Genomic DNA, 13,389 nt, shown 5'->3' on the forward strand with positions numbered 1-13,389 from the left:
AGGATCTACCTGCTAACCAAGATGCTGGTCAAAAAGCTGAAGGGTGAAACCATCTTAGTGATCCTACTCCTGTAAGAGGCATTGGTGGTCAAGAGACCAGCCTCTCCATACCAGGTAAGCTGGAATCACATGTGCCGGCTGTCGGGAAAGAAAAAATCTGTAAGGGTGACTTCATTTAAATATTTTCACTAACACAGACAAAAAGGAGGGAATTGGAAGCAAGGGGGAAAGATGGAAGGGGAGCCCCAGAAGACAGAAAGACAGATGTGGAGGAGAATATCACTGAGTTGCTATTTGATTTTAATGTCCAAATCGCTGCAATGTTGGAAAATAAGCTAGAGTTGGCCGGGAAACAGCAGTTACACTGCAAGCGGTACAATGCACGCCATTACCCTGCATGCCGTTGCAACACAAAAGGTGTGTAGCAGTGGGTAGAAGGTGTTGAATATCACTCCAACACCTTCCTTACTGTTGCACACACTGTCGTTGGAATAGTAAATTAAACTATTCCACCTTCCAGCGCCCCCCGACAGAAAATCTGGGTAAAGTTTTGCGTTGCAATGGCAGGCAGGGTATTGGCATGCGTTGTAATGTCACATATCCGAGTTGGCCCCTTCTATATATATTATGCAAACAAGATCCTTAAGGCGCACCATGTCTATGGGGTAATGCATGGCTATATTAAGACTGCGATATCAGGTGGCCCAAGCTCGAAGACCCGGACTTTGGGTGGGATCAAACAGAGATGAATGTGTGGTTGGAAACTGCCAATAACAAGTCCCTATTAAAACAACCTTTTCGTCAACAACACTATGCAGAGGACAAAGAAGGAGCTTGCTGGGCCTTCAATAGGAAGGTATGCACATGCCCAACTGGTTCATATAAATTCAAACATGTGTGTTCTTTTTGAAGCGTCCCATCTCACCCTGAATTCAAATGCATCAAAAAGTCCAAGGAAAATGACAAAGGACCTATCAAATCCACAAACTAGTCCGGCTTTACCCACACCAAGCTGCTGCCTTGGCCTAATATCTACCCAAACAACCAGGCACTGCAAACACTGTACTTTGGTTTCTCTCATGGTTTCAGGATTCCAGCTCGGGGGTAGTGCCCATTACCCACTGCAGTAACCTAATGTCAGACCCCACTCATGTTAGAGTGGTAGCAAAAAGGCTTCAGAAGGATTCACTTTTGGGAAGACTAGAGCGGCAGGTTCCAGCTCCAACTTTTGAAGAATTTGTATGTTTCTTGCTGGGGATCGTATTAAGAAAGAGTCTGGATAATTCACTGATCCACAACCTCTGAGCTGCAAAGGGCACATCAGTTAATGATGCAATAGAGTCACAGGCGTGCTCGGTAAGATACTCATCTGTTGGACAGGCATTGGTAAAGATAAGGAAGTTAAGGCAGGGATCCCTCCTTGTAAATACTGACATAGAATCTGCCTTCAGGCTCCTACCTGTACACCCAGACGACTACCACTTGTTAGGTTTCCAATTCAGAGACATGTCCTAGTATTACAGCTGCATGTATTTTGGCTGTGCATTCTCCCGCTGCTACTTTGAGCAGTTTAGCAATGATGTTCAGTGGACATTTGTGGAGAAAACTGGTCACCGCGACATCACACACTACCTTGATGACTTCGGCTTTATGGGGGCCACCCATTTCCAATGAGTGCAGACTGGCTTTGAGAGCTTTCATCTCATTATCCCATGGTTGCCCGTTCCTCTGTCCCCTGACAAAACAGTTGGCCCATCAACTTGCATGACTTTCTTGGGCAAGAGAGTGATTCAGTGGAGGGGGAGCGTTGTCTTCCCCTGAGAAAGTGCTGGCATTCAGACAGTCAATTGATACAGTGTTATCACTCAAGAAAATAACACTGAATCAGCAGCAGGTTTTAGTGGGCCAATTGAATTTTTCCTTGAGAACTATTCACACGGCGCATCCATTCTCAAGGCCTATTGCCAGGTCAATGATAGGTCTTTCACAGAAGCTTCATCATACCGGATTGCCCGGGGAGGTTAAAGAGGAGCTAAAAATGTGGTACAATTTTTTGGAACACTTCAATGGTTCAGTAGTCTGGCCTCGTCCACCCACATCCAATCAAATATTAGGTCTATATACAGCCTCATCCGGCAGTGTTGGCTTCGGGGTGATCTTGGACACTCAGTGATGCAGGGGAGAATCAGCCACCATTGTGGCATGATAGAGGCATAACCAACAACATTGCACTCCTGGAGTTATTCGCTAGCATTCTGTCAGGGACTATCTGGTAATAGGTTAAAAACACAAGAGCATTATTTTCTGGTCTGACAACATGTCAATGGTCGAGGCCATTAACATGCAGGAGGCTTCCTACAAGTTACTGTTGTTACTGAAACATTTGGTCCTGCTGTGTTTGAAACATAATGTGTTGTACATAACCAGACATGTGCCTGGTAATTGCAATAATGCAGCTGACTCTTTGCCTCTCTCTAAGTTGCAGGACTTCGGGACTTTCCACCCGTATGCTGCCTAGAAGTTGATGGAATTCCTAGAAGATCTGTGGAAGATAGGTGCCCCGGCGTACCTGATCTAGTGATAGTTCCCCTGGTTAAACAACCCACACAAGTTGCATATGAGAAATACTTTCTGAACTTTAGTTCCTTTTTGCAGGAAAAGCATGTTGAGAACCCCTTTTTCTCTGTTTTTGGATGTTTTGTGGGAGCAGGCTTGGCCTATGCCCTATGCTTGAGCACGTGTCAGCCATTGCCTTCTTTGCAAAACTCAGAGGTGAGCGAAATGTGGGCAGCAACTTTCTGGTAAGAAAAGCCCTAGCAGGGTGGGCAACGCTGAGGGCTGGTATAAAGGATTCCAGTAGACAACTTAACATGCAGAAACTTGCAACACTGTTTTACAACCTACACAAGGTATGCAGATCACTGTATAAAGTGGCGCTGTTTTCATCAGCCTTTGTAGTCACCTTACATGGTACCTTTTAGACTCAGAATTAGTGGGGAACTCCAAGCAGGACCACACTGGCGGCTTGCAGTGGCCGAACACAAAATTGATCACGGCAAACTGATAATTTGGTTAAGGAATTCTAAGACAGACCAGGTGGGCAAAGGGGCTAGTATTGTACTTCAGGGGGCTCCTGGCACTGGTATTTGCCCAGGGGCTCATATGTGGCTTTAGCTAGCTTTATGGCCTGACCTGGGTGTACCCGCTCTACTTATTCATACCAGTTCTCTGCAATCTTTGCTGCACCCTTGACGTCACTGGGGTGGGCCCATCAGGGCCCTCTTCTCATTCTTTTAGGATAGGCACTGCAGCATTTTCAACCAAGACAGGGCGTTCACAGTAGGACGTCAAACGCATTGGCCGTTGGTCTCACCTCCTTTCAAACGCTACATCTGCCCTAAATTGATATAACAGCTGTTCACTCTCATTTTCCATGTACATCACCCTTTTCTCTCTTCCATTTATTTTAGGAGTCATGACATCAAAAGTCATGTGGGTCATGAGTCACTCATTTGTGCGGCGTGTAGGGAACCAATCGCAACAGCTCCTCAGACTAAAGCCGGTGGCACTGAGGAACGCCTCCTTCAGATGGAGCAGAGATGGAGGCCTCAAGATCTTGCAGTTATAAAATGGCTGAAGAGACAGGGTCTTGTGGAACGCCGGTTCCCAAACCTTCTCACCATGAATCTGGGTGGTAATGACCTAAAATTACTTGGGCAAAAAATAATTGAGGGACTATGTATTGAAAGAATTCTCTTGGCTAGGTTGGTTGTGCCCAAAAGGTTCATCTCATGGGCCCACATGATACCTCACCGTACGCGGGGCAAGGGCATTAACTCCAGGGTCATTAATGTTTCCATTTGGCGACATAACGCTGTGTTGTTAAAAAGGTGGCCGGGGCCAAGACGACCAGGACAAATCCCCCACAAGTTGATCACGAGGGAACAAATGTTTCATCGGGACAGGGCACATTTGTCCTCTTCATTGAGGGCATGTGGGTTTTTACTCAATCCTGGTGGGGAGGGTGAAGGACCTCATTGCCCTCTGTGCCCTCGTAGCGAAAGGCATCTGATAACAGTAAATCATCACAAGGATGGATGGACTCTCCATGGAATACTTCCTAGGACAGCTCTGAGGGGTTGGACAGGGTTCCTTACTCTACAAAGGATAGTCCCACCGGCTTTGAGGCATGGATTTACACTTAACCAATGGAGGCCATGGGGCCGTAGCCTCTGGTCTCACATCCTGGGACCCCGGTGGCAGCATTGTGTCGGGTGGGCAGACCATGGTGGGTGGTCAAGGGTACAGAGATTTGGTAATGCCCCTCAGGAATACAGGTGGTTTCACCTGTGCAGTCCGAGTGAGGTGAAGGGAAGCAAGTCCTTAATGCTGTGACATTCTCCAGTGAGCGACTTATTGGAAACATTTGTCATTTTTAATCATTTTATTATAACAGGAACAATTTGCTAGATGTGCTGTAAGTCGATGTATATAATGTTACTTGATGTAATTCTTTATATTTTGTGTGATTTAAGACTGTTTTTGTTTATTGTTTGATGTAAATAAACATGACCCCTTCATTGTCCCAGGCAAAATCCTAGAGTTATGATTTGTCATGGATTCTGTTGAGTTGGAGAGGGCGTGGTCAGGACTGGGGGTCTCCAGGTCATATACTTGCTTGCATCACCGCCCCTTCACCATGTCCCCTCTCTCTCTCTCTCTCTCTCTCTCTCTCTCTCTCTCTCTCTCCCCCCACACCCCCACCTGCTCCTCACCTGTACACAAAGTATTTTTCTGATATATCTCCCTCGCAAAGTGATAAGTACAATCGGCACATATGTGACCATCGCTGCGTGTTCTGTGAGGAGCCAAAGGCTGGATGAGCGTGTAGCTTATGAACCACTGACAGACGCTGTCAGAATCTCGTATTGCCTTCAGCCTCGGCTGTAAAGCTCCTGTATGTGTGCTGTCAAGAACACCCACCCACAACCAGAATTCACCCTGACAGTTAGAGGCCCTCAGTTGACAGCATGCACTATGCAGGAGTTCTACGTCTCAGGAAAAAACACAACTGAGACCCGTGGCAGCTGCCTCGGAACAGGGGTGGTGGAGAGACATAAAAAAAAGAATAAACGTACATTCGCCATCGCCGCACGCCTCTCATCCTTCCTCAACTCTCTGCAGTGGCAGCACCGTAAGCACCCAGGCTCCCAGACTCTTCCAGCCAATCACGATGCTGCTTATGCAGCGTTGTGATTGGTCCGAGTGGCCTGTTTGACTGCTCAGGCAGTGCCTGGGAGGCTGGGCATGTTCTCCACTGGGCTCTATAACACAGCCAGATGGAGAACATGCTAAGTGCGCATGACAGTCATGCACGCTTAGCAAGTGCACACCACTCCTCACTCTGCTCTGGTGAGCAGAGCCCTGACCTAGCACCAGTCCCACACAGAAAAATAAAATTATAATAACGTCTTATTATCATTTTATTTTTATGTTTTGCGATGCTCAAATAGCAGTGGGGCAATGCTCCGCCCCCTTAGCGGAGGAGCTGCCACTGACAGACACGCAATACTCTTAGGGAATAGAAGATGTATTAAACGTGAAATGTTCATAGGGACTGTATTGCTAAGATAGAGTACCTCAAGTGTGTTCATTCACTGCTGAGGAATTGATTAATGTTTTTTCCAGTACAGTTAAGTATAAGAATGTGGGGCAAGTTGGGCATCCATTTCAAATTTAATTACTGCCAGGTTACTGCCGGGTATGACTGACACCTGGCAGGATCCGCTCCACTCAAATCCCTGACCTTGACTCTGCAGCAGGAACAGGGCACTCAGGGCCGGCTCTAGGGCAGTGCGACCGGTGCCACCGCACTGGGTTCTGACTTCCGGGTTATTTTGCCTGTTGCAAAGAACGTGTACCATGCAGATTACAAAGTGCATTTAATGCAATATATTTAGGAGAGGATGTAGTCTTACGGCTAGAGAGGTCGACCTTGAACCTGGGGAATCAGGTTCGAGTCTCGGCAATGCCGCTCAACATCCTGTGATTCTGACACTTAATCTCCCCGGACCTAACAAAAACGAATGTGTCCATCTGTAATGAAACGGGTGCTCATGTAAAGCGCTCTGATACAAGATATCTTCGGGTCTAGTTTGTGCTATATAAAACAAAAAAATATATATAAATAGGTCTGTGGGTTACTGCTTTTAAAAGAGACATCCTTTTGTCACTTGAAATGTATATGTTAAAATCCTAATATAAATCAGCGAGCTATTGGGGGGAGCGCGCGCTGCGCCAAACAAGATGGCTGCCTAGCCCCGGAGCTCCTTATTGCGGTGGGAGATGCTGCGGTGATTTTCGCGGCTACATCATCTTTTTTGCACTGAAACGGAGCGTTTCATGTGTTGGAAGTGTCCCTGAGTGGTCTCCTTCCACTATTATGGCTTTTTCTGCCTCTTTACATGAAAACAATGCAACACTACTGCAGCTCTCCCACAGCCGCCATTTTTAATTCATCTGCAATGTCATTTCTTAATTTCTCCTTAGGTACAATGCCTTTATCTTGACTTTCACCACAATATTTTACAGTGCCTGCTATTTCATGCTTGACCAGTCTTTTTCTGGTTCAAAAGAGGATTCATCATTGTAACACAGCAGATTGCGCAGTTAAGCTCTGGAATTCTCTTCACATGCTGTGCAGTGTTTGCTGGTAATATCTTTTGCTCCAACGCAGTTTCTTCTCCTTTTGCTCTATGGGTAGGAGTAAGAAGTTGTTACTCACTAACAAGAGATTCACTGCTCATACTACTGTGTCTGATTTTCCTCATATCGAGTCTGCGCTTCAAGAAAATAGCAAAATGGCGCAATCCGGATCTTCAAAGTCGACAGTCTCACCAACATCTTCAATTAAAATGCAGACTCCAGCCTCTGCCAACAAGCATCTTAAACAAGACCCTCCCTCTCCACCAAAGTCTGTTTCTCCAAAGCTCACAAGCAATTTCACAGTACCATTGCAAAGACACATCTCGTAGATGCTTGGAGATTTTGTAACCCAGACCAAACAGAATTTTCTTTTTCCTCCCCTCCACATGGTTCCTTAACCCGATTAGATTACCTTTTTCTGTCTAAACCTTTGGCTCAAAATCTAATTTCATACTGAACATATTTTGATTTCTGATCATGCCCCAGTGATTGCTGATTTTGGTTTGCTCCCTCCGCAACCCAAGACCTCCAGGTGGAGGTTTAACAACTTCCTTTTACAAGATCGTGTTTTTCTTCCTCTATCACCTCTTTTGCTGAAGAGTTCTTTTCTTTCAATGAAGGTCCATCATTTTTTTCTGCCTTGGTGTGGGACGCTTTTAAAACTGCTGCCCGAGGTTTCATCATTGATTTTGTTTCTATGAAAAAGAAACATACCCTTTCTCAAGACAAAGACCTACTCGCTTGGAGCAATAATTTTATACCTCGTCATCAGATTCCACTCTGCAGAAGCTTGTTCGTGCAAAGCTGGATTTTAATAAGATTTCTACAGATAATGCTTCTTCTATTATTCTTCGTAGTAGCACCCAATACTATGGAGGCCGTAATAAAGTTGGTTCTCTTTTAGCTAACTACCTCAAATCCAGAAAAGAAAGAACTCTGATAGATTCTATCCAGTCAGCGGATGGGAAACTTCTTTTTAAGGACCATGCCATTTTAGATGAATTTGCCTCCTTTTATGAAACCTTATACACTCCGAAGTCTCCAACACTGTCTCCTCTTATCGACTCGCATCTCAGCAATGTTTCTCCCTCTTCCTCTTCAGGTCTTGATTTCGATTCCCTGGATTCGGATATATCGATCCAGGAGATTACTAGTTCTCTAGGCTCACTAAAGAAAACAAATCCCCTGGCCCAGATGGTTTTTCCATCTAATTTTATTTACATTTTTCTAATATCTTACTCTCAAAACTCTTCAATCACTTTCAGTATTTCTGCACTACTTGTGCAGCAAGTGGTACTTTCCTGGAAGCTTCTATCTGTCTTACTCATAAAGAGGGTAAAGATCCGAAATTCTGCAAAAATTATCGTCCTATTTCTTTGATAAATGTGGATTATAAAATTTTCGCTAAAATATTATCACTACGCCTTGAATCACTCTTGCCTCATTTAATTGGTCCAGAACATTGCGGTTTCGTCAAGGGCAGACTAACATCTGATAATTCCTGACTATTCTTTGATGTCCTAAACAAAGCATCTATCCCTTAGCTGCAATATCTGTTGACGCGGAGGAGGCCTTTGATAGAGTTGATTGGTCTTTTTTATTTAAATCACTCCGTTGGCATGGCTTTGGGCCTAAATTCATTTCCCTGGTCTCATTACTTTATACCACACCTACCGCTTCTACTATTGTCAATGGTCTTGTTTAAAAACGTGTTTCCATTCATCGTGGCGTTCGACAGGGTTGCTCCTTATCTCCTCTGCTTTTTATCTTATCTCTGGAAGCTTTTTAGTCTCACATTCGCCATAACACTTCCATCTCTGGGTTTCTATATGGAGACCAACACTTGAAGCTTTATGCATATGCAGACTATATCTTACTCTTTATATCCAATCCAGAATCCTCACTTCCCCCTTATTACAAGAAATCTCAAATTTTTCGGGGGTATCAGGTTACAAAATTAATTCTGACAAAACAGGGATTCTCCCTATAACCAAATATTGCTCTAAACATCATTTTTACCTAACGGGATTTCGCTGAAATAACTAAAAAATGAAATACTTTGGTGTATGGTTTACCAATTCCATTCCGGACTTGATCACAATAAATATGAAAGAAATCCCAGATCAGGTTTCCAAACTAATCTCCTCCTGGAACCCTCTCTTTCTTTCATGGTGGGGACGCCTTGATTCTATTAAGGTGATGGTCACCACTATAGTGTTATATGCTCTTTCAATGCTCCCAGTTCATATGCCTTCTTATTTCAAAAAGTTTGATTCCCTACTTTCTGAATTCCTATGGAATAGTAAAAGATCCAGAATCTCTCTATCTCATCTCAGAAAGTTAAAATCTATTGGAGGTGTGAAATTCCAAAATTTTAGATTATATCATAAAGCCTTTTGTCTTCTCGCTTACTCCATTATGGGTCAATAATGAACGCTGCCTTTTCTCCCCTTTCTTTTTCCCAGAGATTCTCGCTTTTACCATCAAAACTAGCCTCACATCTCTCCCACTATTTAAACACACTTGCTCATGACTAAGACCTCATTATCAACCAAAGTTAATCTCCAGGAATACATTATTACGTTCTCCTCTTCGGTACAATCGTCTTCTTACCATCAACAACAGACCCTTATTTTGGAGCTCTTGAAGATCATCTGGATTCAAGATATGTTTGATGGTCTTTTTCCCTGTTCCTTTCCCCAGTTTCAAACCACCTTTTAATGTCCCCGTTCGTTTTTGCACAAATTCCTGTTACTGATGGAAAACCATTTTAGAAATGTTCTATTCTCTTCACCCGGAAGACTCCCTATCTATGCAGGATCCACTTGTTATCGTTATCATTTTGGTCTAGGGTCTCAACTATTTTTTATCTCCTTTCTCAAATATCATTCTCTTCATAGGTAGTTTATCAGAGTCACTTGGGTTACTATCTCATGAGCGGGCTGTTTGATCTCATGTTAGCCTTAGCCTTTCAACAGATTACACTCAATTGGAAATGCTCAAACAAACTTTCAGTCAAATCCTGGTGGAACACTCTATGCCACTATCATATGTTTGGATACTGCTTTCGCATTCTGTCATCACCCACAGAGAAATAGAGATATATTTTGGTTACCACTAACTGTTTATTTAAATAAGATCTCCATTGTTCAGATATACCGTAATCGTTCTGAAAATGTCCAACCTCCATGATTTTCCTATTCTACATCTTTGCCTTTTTTCTCTTTTTAAAATATTTATCATTGTAATTCCATTTGAATAAATCTACCTACATTCCATTTGTTCTTATTAATATTTATTGATATTTGATTCTCAGTTGTAGAGCATATCTTATTTCTCCCCACCATTTCCCTCCCTCACCCTATTTCTGTTTTCCTCATAAATCCTAAAGATTTGTAAACTGCTTTCTTCTATGTTTTATGGCATTTTCATTCCTTATAATCTGATTATCCTTGAATATTGTTCTGATTTTTCCCCAATGTTGTATGATGAATTTTATTTCAATAAAGCTTATTAAACATAAAAAAAGAACAGCAAGCTATTAACTTTCATCAAAGAACTGCATGCAGACTGAAAAGTATAGATGAGAGCATAGATTAAAGTTGCAAAAAGGATTAATTTGGGTAGAAATCGATTTTTATTATTAAATAGAACCCCCCAATTATGGTGTTCCTTTTTAAATTCTGAGTTTGAGCTTCTCAAGACCAAGCACTCAAATTATACTGCTTGCCAGTATGGATGCCATGTCACTCCTACACCCTGTAGACCTCTGGCTTATGTAACGTTTCTATACACTGATTTACAAAGGTATGATTAATTAGCTCTGTGTAATGTGTGTGTGATGCACAGTGCTCTTACACCCTACACTGGTATGAGTGGCGCTATATAACCAATTAAATGCATCTGAGAGAGAGTGGCTATGGAGACCTATTGCACTGTTAAAGGGTGGTGGTGAGGGGGGGCGTGGCTTGGATGCCGCGCAAGATGGCCGGCTAGGTACGGAGCTCCGCCGCATCGACCACCTCACGGCGTTTTTTCCCGATGTAAACGGGATCGCTACTGAGCACCGTTGCCGGATTTGGCTGGCGGAACATTAGCGAAATCGGCGGAGCAGCTTTTCATCGCTTGTGGAGCCGTTTTCGCCCCTCTCCGCGATGGATTCCCTGCCCCTCACGGAGCCGCCATTTTGAAGCTCTTTCGAGCATCGGAGCCTTTGCTGACAGGAGCTGTCACTACACGACGTGCCACTGGACACCAATGAACTTTCAGACACCGACTTCACTTCAGGGGTGAGATTTATATATATTGTGCAAGACACCTTTACTGCGTTTTTTCTCTCCTCCTCCACATTAGAGGAAACGTCCAAATACGCAGTTTTACGGCGCTTCACCCCTGACAACTGGATGTTTCCCGCCCTAACATGCTCACTGCTCTGAAATACTTTTTATCTTAAATTTCCTCCTCATGGCGCTATGATAACAACGTTCTCTGAGACTTTTTGCCCGTTTCTCCTGCGCCTCAGCTACTTCAGGATGCTCCTTCCTGTGCTTCCATTTTAGTCATTCTCCCCTTTTTGTACTCGTTATTTAGCATACTCTAATTCCCTGTCGCCTTTTTCACTGAGTTACGTCTGGGTGCTTCTCCCTCTCTTTGGAGATAATTTTGGAACATTTTACATGCACCTTTAGTCGTCTCACAGGGAATCGAGACTTTATTGTCGCACGTTCATTTCTTTCTATGGTCAACTTACGCAAACCTAAATTTGTCTTCATACCATCGAGGAGTACTTCAGGTGCATCTTCATCTGGTACAAATAGAGCCACTGCATCTGCGAAAATGACGACCCCAAAATCATCATTGGCTCATACTAACACCAGTAAGTCTTCCCCACCCGCTCCGGCGGGCAAGCGCCTCAAGCAAAATTCTCCTACGCCAGAAGACAATCCTTCTCATTCTTCTATTGACCAAATTCTAGAGGAACTGCGTGCGCTTCGCCCATTTATTGAAAAGACGAGTACAGATATGCAGCTTTTAAAAGATAAATGGGAAAATATGGATGCCCGTCTCTCTACTGTTGAACACCACCTTCCTGAAGTTCAGTCCAACACACAACGTATAGACTCTTTAGAAAAAACGGTCCTCTCACTCCAAAAGCATACAGAGGATTTGGAAAATCGAAATAGGAGGAACAACCTCCGTATTTACAATTTGCCGGAAAATCTTGAGGGGGATAATCCAGTAACTTTCTTCACCACTTTCTTGCCGAAACTTCTGGACCTACCACCTTCCTCCATTAGTATACAAAGAGCCCATAGACTAGGTGCCAGAACGGGCTCCTCCTCAAAACCTCGTGGAGTCATTATTTTATTCCTGAAATACACAGATCTTTTATTGATTCTCTCAGCCGCGAGGAGTAAAAAACAAGTGTCTTGGCAAGGTCAACGAGTATATCTTTCTCAGGATGTCTCTAATGTCACCACCTCCAGACGTAAAGAATTTCTGGCTATGCGTCCCTCTCTGCGCGCCTTGGGAGCAAGATATGGCTTGTTTCATCCTTGTACTCTCAGAGTCACCTATCGAGAAAAGACTTGGTCATTTCAGGAACCTGGAGAATTAAGGAACTTTCTTCTTCTACATAGTGGAGAAGGGATGGACGCCTCCTCTTCTGCTTCGACCAGTGGCTGAAATTGGACTTTTATTGTTTAACTTGTTTGTCTTCCTAATGGCTGGTCTTTGACTTCGTGTATTCTCCTTACTTCTCATCTCAGTTCTTACACTCTCTTTTCGCATCTCTTCTCTCCTTTATCTGTTTCTGGCATCTCCTATATATCCCTCTATTTTCTTTTCTTACTCTCTGGGCTTCTATTTTTACGTCTACATGTTATGTATGTTAACATTTTTCCCTTTTTTCCTCCCCAGACGGATATGTATCGGATACTCCTCTCAACACCTTGTCCCATTCCATGTTCCTTTTGTGCGGTCTCGATGTGGTTCTCCTCCTGATCCTGGTCCGTACGTCTTGTAAAGCATCATCACCTCCCCACCTTCCCTATGTGTATTTTTTCTCTTTCAGGTATGTTTAATACAGTCATCCTTCTGGATTTGTACTGTCTTCTATGCATTCTCTCTTCTCTTCCTTCTTCCTTCCCCACTGGTCTCCCTTCCCTTTTCCCATCCCTCCCCTCCTCCCTTTTCCTTTTTATTCTTCCTTTTCTACCTGTTCTTCCTTCTTCCTTTTTGAAGAGTTTTATGGTTAATACTTCTATACAGTTTGAATTATTATTACATGTACAGTATGTTTTTGCAAATCTTGATTTAGATCAGTTTAGTAAGCTTTCACCTTCAAAGTTGTTTCATGGAATGTGAAAGGATTTAATCACCCTATCAAAAGGCAAAGAGTACTCTCCCACCTTTCCTCTTACAATCCAGATATCGTCCTTATCCAAGAAACTCACCTATCTGACATCGAATCTTTAAAGCTAAAGCGATTATGGGTTGGAACTGTTTTATTTTCTTCTGCTTCCCAAAAAAAGAATGGAGTAGCCATTTTGATTCATAAGCGTCTCCAGTGTAAAGTAGTTCTGGAAGAAAAGGATGACGAGGGACGCTGGGTCTTAGCTAAACTACTAATTAACAATATCCCACTTACGATACTCAATGTTTACGGTCCCACAGGTTTTGACT

The sequence above is a fragment of the Triturus cristatus genome, chromosome 3_1 (genome assembly GCF_964204655.1).
Source record: "Triturus cristatus chromosome 3_1, aTriCri1.1, whole genome shotgun sequence".
In the NCBI taxonomy this organism is placed as follows: Eukaryota; Metazoa; Chordata; class Amphibia; order Caudata; family Salamandridae; genus Triturus; species Triturus cristatus.